The 15,723-nt window shown below is 37.4% G+C and overlaps 2 long non-coding RNA genes across 2 annotated transcripts; one reads left to right on the top strand and one right to left on the bottom strand.

Annotated features, from left to right (window-relative positions):
- The first annotated feature begins 796 nt into the window (after positions 1–796).
- Positions 797–1,501, top strand: LOC126410257 (uncharacterized). The gene is made up of 2 exons (XR_007573920.1): positions 797–1,180; positions 1,260–1,501. It is a non-coding gene; the product is annotated as an uncharacterized LOC126410257 (long non-coding RNA).
- A 181-nt stretch (positions 1,502–1,682) lies between these two features.
- Positions 1,683–4,653, bottom strand: LOC116257899 (uncharacterized). The gene is made up of 3 exons (XR_004173498.2): positions 4,428–4,653; positions 4,274–4,315; positions 1,683–2,702 (listed from the first exon to the last, which is right to left on the bottom strand). It is a non-coding gene; the product is annotated as an uncharacterized LOC116257899 (long non-coding RNA).
- Positions 4,654–15,723: the final 11,070 nt, after the last annotated feature.

The following is a 15,723-nucleotide window of genomic DNA, read 5'->3' as shown; positions in this document are numbered from 1 at the left end:
TCCTTACAGGATGACCCCAACTGAATTGGCAAAGTTGAAGAACCAAATATAAGAATTACTGGACAAGGGATTCATTAGACCCAAATTCTCACCATGGCGAGCGTTAGTATTATTCGTAAAGAATGGATCACTCCGGTTGTGTATTGATTATAGAATTTTTAATCAGGTGACCATAAAAAATAAGTATTTTTTACTTAGAATTGATGATTTACTTGACCAATTAAGAGGAGCTTGTGTATTTTTGAATATTGATTGCAGTGACAAATGTTGTATGTGTTCCTAATATAAGGAATTTATCCATTTCTCAAGGTCTCAATACCTTTTGAGATTCAGTTACCATCAATTAAGAATCAAGGAATGTGATATTCCAAAGACCGCTTTTCGAATAAAGTACGAGTATTATGAATTTCAAGTTATGCCATTTGGATTAACTAATGCCTTGACAGCTTTCATGGACTTCCTGAACGGAATGTTCAAATCACATTTTGACTTTTTTCATAATTGTGTTCATTGATGATATTTTTATTTATTCTAAAGCTGTTGAAGAACACAAAGAACACTTACGGATTATGCTCCAAATTTTGAGGGAGAGTAAGCTACTCGCAGAATATTCAAAGTGTGAAATTTTGTTAAATAAGGGGGCGTTTGATTCATAGGAATTGGTGGAATTTTGGAATGAAAATTCCAGTTTTTGAACAACTGGAATCACCTAATTAAACACTACATTTTGATTCTGGAATTATGATCCAATCTGTAATCAAAATTCTGGAATCAAAATTTTGGACAACCCAACTTACCGTTCGACCCTTTCTCCCTCCCCAGCCCTCACCCACGCGATCTCGAGACGACCTAGTGTTGAGGTTTCTTCCTCCATCCGAAGAAGCCTCTCCTTCATTCGTTTGCCCGCTAGCCGTGCAGCCACCATTCGTCATGGCCAGGTATGCCTTCCCTGCGCTCTCTCTCTCCCCCCCGCCCCACCTGTTGATGGGAGGTGTGTCTCCCCCACCGTTTCTCTATCTTCCTCACCCTCGCTTTCTTTCTCTCTTTGGCACATCCTCGACGGGAGGTCGTGTTCCCCTCTATTTGCCTTCCTCTCTCTCTCTTTGATGGAGGTGTACATTGGCCATGGCCGATGCACAAAGGGGCCCCTTTATTCTTCCAATGGAATTGCTGACGAGAGGTTATTGTTCTTAACATTTTTTTTTCTCGTTGTTTTAGATTGATTAACCTCTTGATTTTGATTATTCTTTCTTGTGCAGGAATTCTTGAAGGGGCTCTGTTCTGCTTCATTTCAGTGATGTTAATTGGTTGTTTTCAGTAACAGGTAGGACAACATGTTCTGTTCTGCTGTTATGGGGAGCTTCCGTTGACCTATAACGAGCTTCTTCTGCAGTCTAAGGCAGTTTTTGTTTTTTTGTTTTTTTCTTCTCTTCATCTGCGAACTGAACTAGTCCTTATATCTTTCCCTTCTTTCGTTTGGATCTAGAGTTTATTTTCCTCATCATTTGTATGTTGCACATGATTCACATTAGAAGCATATATGTATATATAGAATATGTAGTAATATGTTAAAAAAAATGGTGTACCTTTTGAGATGTACTCCTTAAAAGGTTACTCCTCTGAACTGCAAAAGATAAGAAGCGTGACAATATAGTCACAGATGTATGTTACCCAAAAATAACAGTTTAGTCACTTTGATGCAATCGATAAGTTTAGAAAATGAACTGTTCTTGGTTAACAGGTGAATGAAGTATATAGAGATCAACTTGAAAGGAAAGGACATGTACAGAAGCTAGTTAATGAGGTGTGGATTAGTATTAGAAAACATTATTCCTCAATTGTAATATAGTATTAGGTGGATAATCCACCCAAACAGTGGTTGTTGTACTTACAAGGTCCTTGAAAAGTGGGATGTGACCTAGTACGGGTTAGTCTAACCCTAGCCTACTTAATAAAATAAGAAAAACGAAGCAAATATTTTTCTAACCACACCTAAAGATTGGTGGCAGCCTTGTTGTGTAATTATCTTTATTGCAAAGGATATCTAAGTTTTTATATGGTTTAATTATAAGTAAAAAGGTCCATCAAATTGCTAAGTCATACACAAACCACATGCTGAAGGGTAGGAGTAATGACCCTAATTGCGACACAATGTTTTTTTCAAAAATCTAAAAAATCATTTTAAGTTAAGAACAAAGCTTGCAAGAATAACTTTTCAAATCACCAACTTCTAAAACCATTAAGTGTTGTTACCAACTAACTCTAAACTAGTAACCTTAAATAATATTTAAATTAAACCATCAAGTCCATGCTTCCAAAGTAGAGAACACAAAAGCCATTTAAAATTTCTAAATCACAAAAATCCAGTCTTAGCGAACATAATATTCCAAGTCATTCTATACTTGATGGAGAATGATGTCTAGACAGCATATATGCTACTCAAAGGCAATAACAAGGTCAAGCAAATAGCTTTTGAAAGTTTAGCATGCACGCATATATGAAACAAAGTATGATATTGTATATGCACATACTAGCATAGAATGAAAGGGATCCACAAAAGCCTAATAACCTAGGGATTAGTTGTTTTTGATCCTTGCATACTTGAAAACCACATCGCTCTATCACCAATGTTGGAGTTCTGTAGTTCCTCCCAGCAATGTTGGAGTTCTGTAGTTCCTCCCAGGATATGATCGGCGGATCAACTTGCATAGATTCCAACAACAACATAAGAATGCACACAAACAGCAAAGAAGAAGGAAACAAGAAGCAAATAGAAGAGAGCAAGATTAGGTAGAAAACCAAATCGAGAGTGTAGCTTTTTATGGGTTTGCTTCAAGAAGTCCTCTATATTTGGACTCATCAATATCTCCCCTTATGCAAAGTGGATATTGGGCTTATATAACAGGGTTCCTTGGATTTCCTGTGTACCCAGCTAGGCAATTACAAAGCTAGTGGGTTACAACCTTTTTCAGTTTTCCATGTAACTACTGATAAAATTGTAATTGATCAAATTAATGCATGACTTGGCCTCTCATATGGGATAGTGGGTCAGGCTCAGGACAAGAACAGAACTTCTAGTGTTTTCACCTCTACTCCTTCCATGACTTCCCCTTTACTACATGCTATTTTCAGTAGCAAAATTTTGCCCCTTCTTCAGTTTGAGAGATCTAAGAGCTACCAAGTCAGGCGCATGGCTTCTTTTCCCTTTAAAAGTGTAACAATGTGGGCAGAGATAGGCATTGGAGAACATCCATAAGGAGCAAATCAAATCATGTACCAGTTCAGCGCAATGTACAGATAAGGTACGAGTTACTTCATTGTCGAGTACTCAAGCTAAACTAGGCAGAATTTGAGGAAAACAATGAAAAGAAATGAAGAAAAATAACAATAATCTAATAATTAATTTTCAATTACTTCCTCTCGATATAAACCTATATGGGTAAGAAAAACCGTAAAACTACAAATCCAATTATGCCAAACCAACGAGTGTCTAGGAAGAGAGAGAGAAAGAAAGGAAGGAAGAGATCTTTTTATTTTTCTAATGTATTTCATTCAGTCAGCATATAAATATACACTAATTCTTTCCCAATTGTTTAGAAACAACAAAAGTAAAAATAAAATACAAAACATCACCATTCAGGCATCCCCTCCATCCCTCCCTCCTTACAAGAATTGGGAAAGAAAAGGAACAGAAAGAGAAGGGGCAGAGTGAAGCAGCCAAGAAGAATCCTGATTCCAAGCTAACATAGCTGGTGGAGAAGCTTCCAAACTGATGCCAAGGTGAGTTAATTTTTGAACGCTTATTAATCATTTATGCAAAAGAGAGGTAATTTGCATACGTAAAACTTGTTGGAGTACGTTTTTTCACGTTATTTCAGTTGTAGAAGAAAGAACTTCAGTTCAAAGAGCCATACGAGAATCGCTGGGAGTCGGTGACAAGGTCCAACAGAAGACTGAAGGCCTTTCAGAAGAGCTGAAGGTAGCGGCCTCGGTTCTTCCTAACATTACTCACGGCGTCTTCCCGGGTGGTGTAGAAACAGGCAGAAACAGGGCTCGAAGATCTGCGATGCCCTTGGTTCCTGCAAGATCTATATGTTTCTATGCTATTCACAAATCGTGAATCACTAAGGACCATGCAGCCAAGCAGTACAAAAATCACAAATCGTGATTCACCAAAGACCGCTACTAAATACTACAAATGAAAGTTTTATGCACGAGATTGAGAATGAGAAGAGATTTTGCATAAGAAAACATTCAGAAATCGAATACTCACCCGCTATTCCTCCTTGATATTCCTCCGGCAACAACAACAAAGCTGAGAAGCGATCCAATGGCAGAAGATTGAGATCGAAAGAGAAAGAAGAACATAGTTAACACCAAACCTTTATAGAAGAGGAAAAACACGAAAAAAAAAAATCAATACTAACCAAGCGATCAATGGCACTTTCCAACGACGATTCGATCGATCGATTGCAAATGCTAGAGAAGAAAACGGGCGAAGTCTCTGGTTGACACATAGTGAGAAACGAACTACTGTAGAAGCCTCTGGTCGAGAGGGAGAAAAACTAAAGGGTAGATTGGAGGTGTTATACCGCGAAGAGTAGAGGAAGGGCGCGGGAAAAGGTTTTGCCCTTTCAATGGCGTTTACGGAGGCGGTAAAATCTCTCTTCTCTGGTATTCACATAATGCCCACAACTTAAATTTAAACTAGCAATCCGCATTAAATGGGTCTTCAATATGGCACCCTCAATCCAAACGCTACAAATAAAGATTTAATATGGCATCTCCTCAACATCGCCACAAAAGGAAACGTTTCAATGGCACGCCTTAGCTCACGCGGCACTAAACCTCCTCAATCTACTAGTGTGCAAATAAATTAAGTCTGCATGTGTAGTTCTTATGGAGACTTGTGCACTAGTAGTTAATCAAAATGCACATGCATGAATGACAAACATCATATAGCAGTGTCATGTTCATATATCATCTATGCAAAATTTATGTCTACACAAAGGTCTGCCATAGAATAGTTTGATAATATGCATGCATAGTAACAAAATATTATGAATTAATGGAATGTCATCATCATGCTATATCACAAATATAGGCCATCAAACTGATAAATCAAAGGGAGGCATAATTACATAGCATGTCGCCCATGTCATGCTAACACATACATTCACCTTGAATCATCGAATCAAGCATAATGTGAAAAACACATGTTGCACAAAACCAAGAGAGGTAGACAACACACCCATTACAAGCAATAAGTTTTTTTTTTTTTTCTAACCCGACCAATAGGGGAAAAATGAGAAGAATACAACAAAAAGTGGTGAGTAGAAGAAAGCCCTTACGATCCCCTATTAAGTATGGGTGATAATGGGGAACCATCGGCAATGCTTGAGGAATTGTTGGCATAATGTTTGGAGTGGTGACATTCAGAGGAAAATAACTTTCATGTATTAGTAAAATGAATATGTCAGTTTTTTATTTAAGAAAAATGGCATAAAACCAGCAGGGGTTATAGTAGGCCATCAAATTGGTATGCCAATTAGATAACTTCAATGGCGTGAAGAGAGAGAAGCTCCGAGAGGATTGAGGTGCATTGGCTAAGGCTTCAGGGAAAAAAGAATCCTTGGCCTTAGCGAGGGGATCGAAGGGGGTGGACTTGGACTTCAATGAGGACTTCCCTCCACTACATTTGCAGAGATTGAATGCTACTGGGAATGACATGACTGAAGAAGGGGCTATGGAACAACAAGCATTGCTAGGCATTAGATCGGGTGTTGTGCAGTAGGATGAGGTCGGAGAAGAGCAGGTGGACAGCTCCAGGGTGAGACTTCTGGTGATGGGAACTTGTCTGGTAGAGGAGAGGATCATATTGAGGAGAGGTCTCACAATTCTATACTGTCTCTAGGAGCTCCTTGTGTGGCTGTTGTGTAGAGTTGGGTGAATGTTGCCTTAGTTGGGCTGGAGGCTCACATTGAAGGTGAAACGAATAGTTCCTTGTGCACGTTAGCATAGAGGAGAAGCTTAAGATGGTTACTTAGGCATCAAACTTAGATAGTTGGTGGTACATTTCTAATCGTGAGCAAATGGTGACCTGCAATGAAAATGAGGATATATGACGAGAAATCGGTCCTAGTTTTAGGCGAAAATATGGGCACTAGATATAACTTAGATCCAAAGACGAACAATTTATCCAGAGAATGTCAAGGAGAGTCTCGGCTTCCAAAACAATTCTCAATAAAAAACTTGACAAAGTTTACTTAAAAACTTAATAACAAAACCAACAAAACTCCCAAAGTGAACTTAACCAAACAACGATGTAAAATATGCACGAACATTTAAACCATGAACAACTACCTTTAACAATAATATGTTTACATGAACACAAGAAAAGCCTTAAGACTTACCTCACTAGCTCACGTAATGAGTTACCACACTTACAAACTTACAAAAGAAGACATACCTTGCTCACCAAGTGAGCAGCACATGCGTAACCCAAGCACATGTTTGAAACTCTCACTCAAGGCTCACAAACCAGTCCACGAAGTGGGCATACTCAACAGTGTGATACATTACAAAGGCCAGCCCCCTATTTATAGGGATTGAGAAAGTCGGGGGTGAAGGTTCCACCACATTCTAATAATTTTTATTTGTTTATTTATTTATTTATTTTACATCATTATCACCGACTTACAAAATGGAGGGTCGTAGCCTCTTGAGTCTTCTTGACTCTTCCAAGAGAGTTGATGATGACTCTCTACAATCTCCCCCTCATTACCGACTCTCTGCATATAGCTCTTTGCAATCTTCTGAACTTGAGCAGTATCTACACCAACAAGCCGTTTATGAATTTGTTGATGTCCTGCCTTCTATTATAATGTGAAACAACTTTTTCTTCTTTCGTAAGCTTAGCCTTCTCCACAATGGCACAATCAATATACTTTGATTTTGGTCTTCGAATTCTTGTAGATCTTCTTAGTGTAACTGGTGCTTCTTCTGGCAATTCAAATTGTGATGGCCTTTACATTTCTAAACTTTGCTGTTGAACATGAATAACTCCTATTCTCCATGCATCTGCTCATTCTCTTTGCCTTGGGCTATGCTCTGGCGTTTAAACCGTTCCTCTAATTCAACTAGTTCTAAATTCAAAGACTTAGCTTTTCATGATTCAATTTTGTATTGACTACTTCTCTCAAAGACTACAGAGTTTTGACGTCTTCTTTTTTTCTGACCACCAAGATGACGTTTCATCAAAGATGACATCGTAAGAAACATTAACTTGTCTTGTGCTAGGATTAGTACATTTTCATCCCCTTTGATATGGATCATAGTCAACAAAGACACACCTCTGTGCCTTCTTGTTGAACTTAGTCTTGTGCTGCTCAGGTACAAATACACAACATACACTGAAAATAACTCACAGATGACTTTCTTTTATGGAACATTTTATATAGAGACTTAAAATTCAATCTTGACAATGATAGTCAATTAATTACATGTACAATGGTGCTCACACAGTTGGCTCAAAATGTCGGTCACATGTTCTTTGCATGCATCATGCTTCTGCTATGTGACAATTTTTCTATTCCACCACTCCATTTTGTTGAGGTGTATAGATACATGTAAATTGTCTTTGAATTTCATGTTATCTTGTGTGTGTCATAAATGTGCCAGATGTATATTCACCTGAATTATCGGTTCGTAGACACTGAATCTTATACCAAGTTCTTTTCTTACTATCTGGTGAAACTCCTTAAACTTTTCAAGTGCTTGAAACTTTCTTTCATAAATTAGACCCACGTATATCTCAAAGGTCATCAATAAATATGATAAAATACTACTGGCCTCCAATTGATGGGTCTGACACTTTTCTGAATACATTTGAATCCACAAACTCGAATGGTGTTTTAACTCTATACTTCGAATCTTTGAATGATTTCCTGTGCACCTTTCCATATTAACACCCTAGGCATACTTTATCTGTTCGCACATCGAATTTTGGGAGGCTAATATGCTAGCCATTATTTGACATCTTCCAAAGTTTAATCCAACATGAGTGAGTTTCTCATGCTAGATATATAAAGTGTCATGCTTCTTTGCTTTGTCAATATATGTTATTTTTGTTGATAATACACATACTGACGGAACTTTTCCTCCTTCAAATATAGGAGTGCCTTGAACATCTACATCATTATAAACTTTTACATAATTTGGGCCAGCCAATACATAGTGACCTAAAGCTGTAATGTGTGGTACATATAGCAAGTTCTTAGTCATTTTTAGAATATGATAAACGTTCCATAACATAGGGTCTTTATCAAATTTGGCAACAACCTCTGCCACTGGGAGCTTTTTGTTGTTAGAAATAATAACAACTCGATTTCTTTCATATTTTTTCATACTTACAAACTTGCTCTCATCACCAGTCAGATGATTCGAGCATCCAAAATCAATTATCCAATCAGTTTGATAGTTAATCTTTTCATCATCATCTTTTGTTGATTTTATCTAAGTAAAATTACATCCTTCTTCCTCTTTAACATCTTTCGAGTACAAAAATGAACTTTTTTGTACAGTCTCATCAACTTTTCCATGCTGCTTTCTTGTCGTGACTGCATTTCCTTCATTTATTTGACTCTATAGTCACAAGCAAAGTGACTATAGTTGTGTGTTTATCTTATTTTATTTTCTATATTTTTCTTTTTATTAATGCTTCTACTTTGGGGCTTAATGACTGGTTTGGCTTGCCAACATGATTTCTGACTCATACTAAACAAAGGTTTGCCATTATTTACTTTGAGTGAAAGCTCAGCCCTTTGTTTCGCCAAGGTTTTTTGATTAATCAAAAGATTGTCTAACTCCAATAAAGTTGGTTGAACTGGCCAACCCTGAAGAACATTTATAAAATTGCTAAATTCTGCATGAAGTCCAGAAACATGAATTCTCCACATATGGGCCTCATGAATCATATACTCATGGTCATTTTGAGAAATCTCCCCATAGATGTTCTTAACCTTTATAAGATACTCTGCTATCAACATGTTTCTTGAGTTAATATAGCTAATTCATTTTCCAATAGTTGTAAATGGGCATCATTAGCTTTAGAAAATATGGTTGCAAAAGCATCACATGCTTCTTTAAGAGTCTTAGCATCATGTCTATGCTCTAATAAATGATTCTCAATTAATACCTTAATTGCAAATAAAGTTTTCCTTGCTTTGATCATCCATTTCTTTCTGGCTACTTTGTCGACAAGAATATTTGTGCCTGATCCCAATACTATATCTCATAATTCCTGTCTTAAAAAATACAACTCCATATAAGATTTCTAATAGCCAAAATTGTTATTGTTAATTTTTTCAATATTATTGAATGCAACTGCTATTACTGCCATAATCTCACAATCTACGACACACGGACATGCCAAAATGGGCCAAGTACTCGTGTCGACACTCCGACACGCGGATCCCAACACGTGGACACGGCAGGATACGTTTTGGATTGGGTCTGGTTCAGACCTGATCTGAACCACTTTTCTAAACCGACATTTTAACCTTAAACTTCTTTACACGTCCTGTTTCACGCTTGACGCTTCCTTTTGCGACGACTGCTTCTCCTAGTAACCGACGACAACAATGGCGATGACGACAAGGTCCGACGATCCACGGCAATGTCCGGTGGTGTTCGGCGGCAGCCGGTGACAGACAGGTAAGTGGTTTTTTCTTTTTTTTTGATATTAGAAGCTAGGGTTTCATGTTCTTCATTTGGGTTTTTGTTTTCTATTTTGAATTTGCCGATTTGAGGATGTTTTTGTTTGAATACTGGACGGTTAATCGGTCGATCTTGATCCTCTTCTTCAAAGCTATGTGCCTTATGTTTTTTTTTTTTTGATTTACCGATTTCCCAATTTGGGGATTTTGCTGTTTTGCCTTACTCGTGGAAGTTCCAAGGGAGCTTTCCTCGTCCTAAGGTAGAGGAGAGAGGGAGGGACGTCCTCGTCGGCGACAGCAGCAGCCTTGCTACTGCCGAAGAGGAACAAAGTGAATTATTAATTTAATGTTTTTTTTATTTCATCATTTTTAATTTTTTAGAATATAAAATTCACCGTGTTCGCATATCCAAAAATTTTGAAAATTACCGTCTTCGTGTACCCTACCCGTATCGTACCCGAACTCATGTGACATAGCTCACAATATATGTTGGCCCAAGTAATTTCACAACTCTATTGGCCCTTAGCCTGAACCCCTTCTGATACCAATTGTAGGCGAAAACATGGGCCCTAGATATAACTTAGAAACAAACTTGAACAATAGACAGAGTCTTGACTTCCAAAATATTTCTCAATTAATAAACTTAACAAAGTTTACTTAAAAAGTTAGTAACCAATCCAACAAAGCCCACAAAGTGAGCTCAACCAATGAATGATGTAAAATGTGCACCAACACTTAAACCATGAATAACTATCTTTAACAATAATATGTTACATGAACACGAAAAGTCTAAAAATGACTCACCTCACTAGCTCACGTAAGCAGTACCCGTATCACCCAAGCACACACTTTAAACTGTCACTCAAGACTCCCATTCTAGCCCATGAAGTGAGCACACTCACTCAACACTGTGATACATGCATTACATAATGGGCAGCACCCTATTTATAGGGATTGAGAAAGTAGGTGTAAGGGTTCCACCACATTCTAATAATTTTTATTTATTTATTTTACATCATTACTCTCTGACTTACAAAAAGGAGGCTCTTAGCCTCTTGAGTTTTCTCGACTCTTCCAAGACAGTCACTGATGACTATCTACACTAGTGTGGATTTTCCGATGGTTGGACATCCTTTACTATTCTATAACAAGTATATCTTCTATCAAATTGCTGTGTTGTAGGAGCCTCCTTTGTTTGCACTGATATCTGCACCATGTAGATGAAGCTGTAGGATATGCTCGCATCTGTACGGGCATGCCTCTTAATTATCGACGAGTTGAGTCTTGAGGTGGGTGGTGATCAAAAAGAGCAATATAGGAAATTCAATACAAAGCTCGAGTTCAATACTGCAGTAAATACAACACCACCTCACACTTTGAATTAATTGCAAAACCCATCTGAACTCAGAAAAGGAGCAAGGTGACGATTCAGAATGGAGTAGAGTTAAAGCTTTGTAGAGGCCTAAGGGTTTTTGTAAAAGACAAAACCCTGGGGGTCTGAGCTCCAGGTTGAACAAGTTTGAAGCCCTTAGGAGCAATGCCTGCAGGAAGAGATGCAAGAGGATGAGAGTGAGGAAAAACTTGTAGAGGCTGTGACCCTTGGTCAGAAGGCTCACTAGCATGAGTGAAGGTAGATGCCTCAAACTTTAGTGTCCACGGAAAAGTAGGAGATGTCGGAAGGCAAGAGAAAGAGACAAAAAGAAAGGAAGAAAGATCAAAACTACCAAAGTCTGACGAAAGAAGCTAAAAGCTCCACGTAAAAAGGCGTTGCACCTTCTAATGGTAAGCAACCTATCACCATTGCTTTATTGGCTCTTGAATCCCTGAATAAAATTGATAATCATGGATGTTGGTCCTCTTGGCTTTATATTTAGTGCTAACCTCTTCATAATGGCTTTAATTGAGTTGATAATTAAGAGTTGGGAAGCCTGACCCTTCATAAATCAGTGCATGAAAGAACCTACCTAGTTATATGCGCCATAGTTGGTGCATGAATTTTTGTGTGCCAATATAGTTAGTGACTAAAATACCTTAGTTCATATTGGAAAAAACTTTGTAAAGACAAAATTGAAAATTAAAAAAAACAAAAAAACTATAAAGGACATTTATTTTTAACAAATTACCAAAATATTCTTCTCTCAGTTATTGCATATCGTGTGTCTGGCGCACACAACTTTCTCCATGAAAAAAGGTCTGTAAAACTAGTTAATGTTTTAGGGAGGGTCAATTGCAAGGAAAAACACACAGCTAGCCAGTAAAGGGCAGTCCCTTGCATCTAGGTATGGTGTGTTAGAAAAGAGGAAGATAGGGGATATCGATTATATGGAGGTTATTGATCAGTTGTATAATAGAGATGGCCGAACAGGTAAGGAAAATGTAGCATGGAGCATGGGAGCCTGATACACTTACACCTATAATTTTTTATGAAAGTATTGTGTTGGAATCTAAGATATCTAGCGAATAGGCCCGCCCAACAGGAGTTGGGTTGGATCATGTTTCATTATAATACTCTATCTTTTGCTTTTGTTCTCGGCTTTATGTTGAGCTCTATTAAAATGACTTCTACCATGGCGAGATATAGGAGCTGCCAGTAAGTCTGGGCATCGGGCCAGCCCGGCCCAATAACGAGTTGGTTCCAGGCCGGCCCGACATCTAAAACCTAAACGAGGAACCCTTCTTCTTATTCCTTTCAAACATATGGTTCCAAAGGTAGTAAATCATGACAAAACATAGATTTAGCCTCATGAGACAAAGATGCATCATACTTTATTTTTTTGAGCTTTATATATGGTTGCAAAGGGGTTTGATCTGGTATGGGCATTTTTCTCATTTTACAGTGTACAAGATTCAAGTCTGACCTGATCTCTGATGTATTTACCTGTCGCATATTAATTGCATCCTGATCTCTTTATTAATTTACTTCCAAAGGCTTAATGGCAAACTCTTCTATCAACAAGTTGCATGAATGTAAATGTGGACATGCAGTACCAATTAGAGTTGTAAAACCAGAACTAACTCCTCCACCACTATATACCTCTCTCTCTCTCTCTCTCTCTCTCTCTCTCTCTCTCTCTCTATGTCAACATGCCATCCACTGCCTTCTCTTGATTGTTTTCGATTTGCACCACCATATGCAAATCCTTGAGGGCGCCAAATGATTTTGTTCATGTCTCTACGATTTTCTATGGGGGAGCCATTTGGGGTTTAGTTGTTCTGTAAATCTTGACAGTTTGAAGGGTTGCTTCCCAGGTTAGATTAAGATTATGAAGAACCAAAAAATAAATTTTTCTCAGCACTCTTGGTATATAAATGAAAATTTTAAAATCTGATCAAAATTATACGGAAAAAGCAACCAAATAGGACTTTCTGAAAGCCCCTTTCATACAAATTTCTTTTTCTATAGAATTATAAACTGATTTTAAAATTTTCTTTCATATACGAAGAGTGCTGAAAAAGTTTAATTTTTTGTTCTTCATAATCTTAATCTAACCATTTTAAGCAACCCTTCAACAGCCAAGATCTTCTTAGTCAAGGGATGCCCAATAGTACATAACATGTCATATTTTGAAATAACTTAAAAATAGTCCAATAACTGAGAGATTTGTTGAGCAATTTTCTTATATACTTGAATAATATTATTACCTTGTATTTAATTTGTAACTTGTGAAAAATATAACAAAAACAAGATGTAGGACAGATTTTGAATCAATAAAGATGGTTGTTTGCACACGTCTTAGACTAAATTACTGTAATAGTATGACAGTGATATTGATGTTCAAATTTCAGAATTGGGATGCAACTTTGGAAGGCACATGTTTTAAAAGGGGTGCAGCTTATAACTTAACATACATGATAGTTACATTAGAAAAACATATTGAAGAATCTACAAAAGGTGGTACTTATAATGTTATCTTCAACTCATTATTTGTGTCATGGTTCATACTTGACCTTTCTAGAAGAAAAGTACTCAAAGGAGATTTGGTGACATTTTAAGTTGGGCAAAATCATGGAGCCATCATAAATAGCATGGAGACCAAGTGCCTCAACTTGAAAACTGTGGTTTAACATCCAAGAAAGAGAACTTAGAGAATTCCTTCAAGAATATGGCTGGTCAAAAGCCAAATTGCAAGGAAATCTTCAAGAACCAGATGACAGATAAAGTCAAAGAAAATATAACAAAGAGGTAGCTTTATTTGAAAATAGAGAAAGGAAAATAACCATGAACATTGAGGAAAGTCATGAGGCTGAAAACCTTGATTTCAAAAAAGTAAAATGCCTAAACTCAATATGCTATTAAAAAAAATGCAACATATAGATGGGTCAAGGACTCAAGGAGAGATTATTTGTCTATGAGGTGGTCAACTTCATGACAGTGGTAAACTACAGTTTGTGATCAGCAAGAGAGAAATGATTTCAATAGGCACACAAAGGAGAAGGGGTTGAAAAAAAAAGCAGTTTTACTTTCATTGATATATTCAATTTGAAAGGCTGGAATGAAAAAATAGCTTTCCATCTATCAAATATTTATTACACACTACAGTTTCAACATCATGAGTTACTCCCAAGAAAAGTCACCAAGTAGTGCATCTTGGGCCTTTTGCTCCTGTTGAGTACCTGAGAACGAGGAGATGCCGGTTGCGTACTGCTCAGGGCAATATTTAGGTGCTTGATCAGGTGATTAATGGCTACTCAGGCAAGCGCAGGTGAGAGGGAAGAAAGGATCCACAGAAGATGGGGAGGAAGAGAGGAGAGGGTAGGGGAGTAAAGAAAAGGGGGAGGGTCGGGAGAGGGTGGAGGAGGGGAAGGAGGAGAGGGGAAGGTAGGGGGAGAATGCAGGGGACAAAATGAAAGACGGGGGTAGGGTTTTCACCCCATGCCCCTCTCATTCCATTTACGGTTCTATCCTAACCTTCCGATCTGGGGTCATCGGATGGTTAGGGACAAATGATGCCATCAGTTTAATTTAGTCTCGAGTTTATATATATATATATATATATATATATATATATATATTTTCCATGGCTAATACATGAAGAGACTTAATGGTAATAGTGAAAAACATAGCTAATGGCCTAGGTAAACCATGGTGGATGGATGCAATAGCCACAGTCAACAACAACCACAACAGCTATTGCTATAGTTTGATTAATAGCCATCAACAAGACATTGACCAGAAATACTTTTAGCCACTATTTTTGGGTTTATGGAGCATGGTTTTGACCGTAGCAATGTTTACAAGCAAAATTTTACAATCTTGCATATGACTGTTCATATGAAAAAAAGTTCAAAACTATACTTGCCTCCTTATCTCTTGCAGCAAATTACGAGAGATAGAAACCAACCTGTCAGAATAAGACCTGACCTTTCCAAACACCTTTACTAGGGTTAGATCAAGGACTAGACAAAGTATTCCTTATTCTAAGTTATGATTGTCATCCAATTGCTAATATGCTCTAAATTTGAAATATCTAAGTGGATCATCAAAAATTTGAACACATTAACTGAAAGAATATATACTAAGAATGCAGGGACATACTTCATGATCTGTATCATCATCAATCCATTTAATGGTTTCTAGAGCTGAGATGAATGCATGCAAACTAGTTCCTTACATGGTTTAGATATGGTATCTAAGGTTTTGGGATGTAGACCTAAAAGAGATGTATGATCTAAAATCCAAAATATCTTGCTCCAATTTGAGTTCAAGATCCGATTCAGGAAAATCCACATTTGTACTTTATGATACAATTTGAAGATCTAAATCTAAAAGTGTAAATTAGGGTTTGGATGTAACGGTCGACTAAGGTTGAGATTTGAGTCCGAATCTGAAATCCAAACATTAAAGTAGATCTAACCATACACGGCCTATAATTATGATCTAAATTATAAGATCTGAGATCTAAAGTTCTAAATATAATATCCAAAATCCAATTTTGTGTAAGCTCCAAAATTATGATCCAAGTTACTTGAGACCTAGATCTAATTTTCCAAATCCAAGATTCAAATT

The sequence above is a fragment of the Nymphaea colorata genome, chromosome 7 (genome assembly GCF_008831285.2).
Source record: "Nymphaea colorata isolate Beijing-Zhang1983 chromosome 7, ASM883128v2, whole genome shotgun sequence".
Taxonomy (NCBI): Eukaryota; Viridiplantae; Streptophyta; class Magnoliopsida; order Nymphaeales; family Nymphaeaceae; genus Nymphaea; species Nymphaea colorata.
Note: the sequence above shows the minus strand (reverse complement) of the source record. Positions and strands in the feature narration are given on the sequence as shown.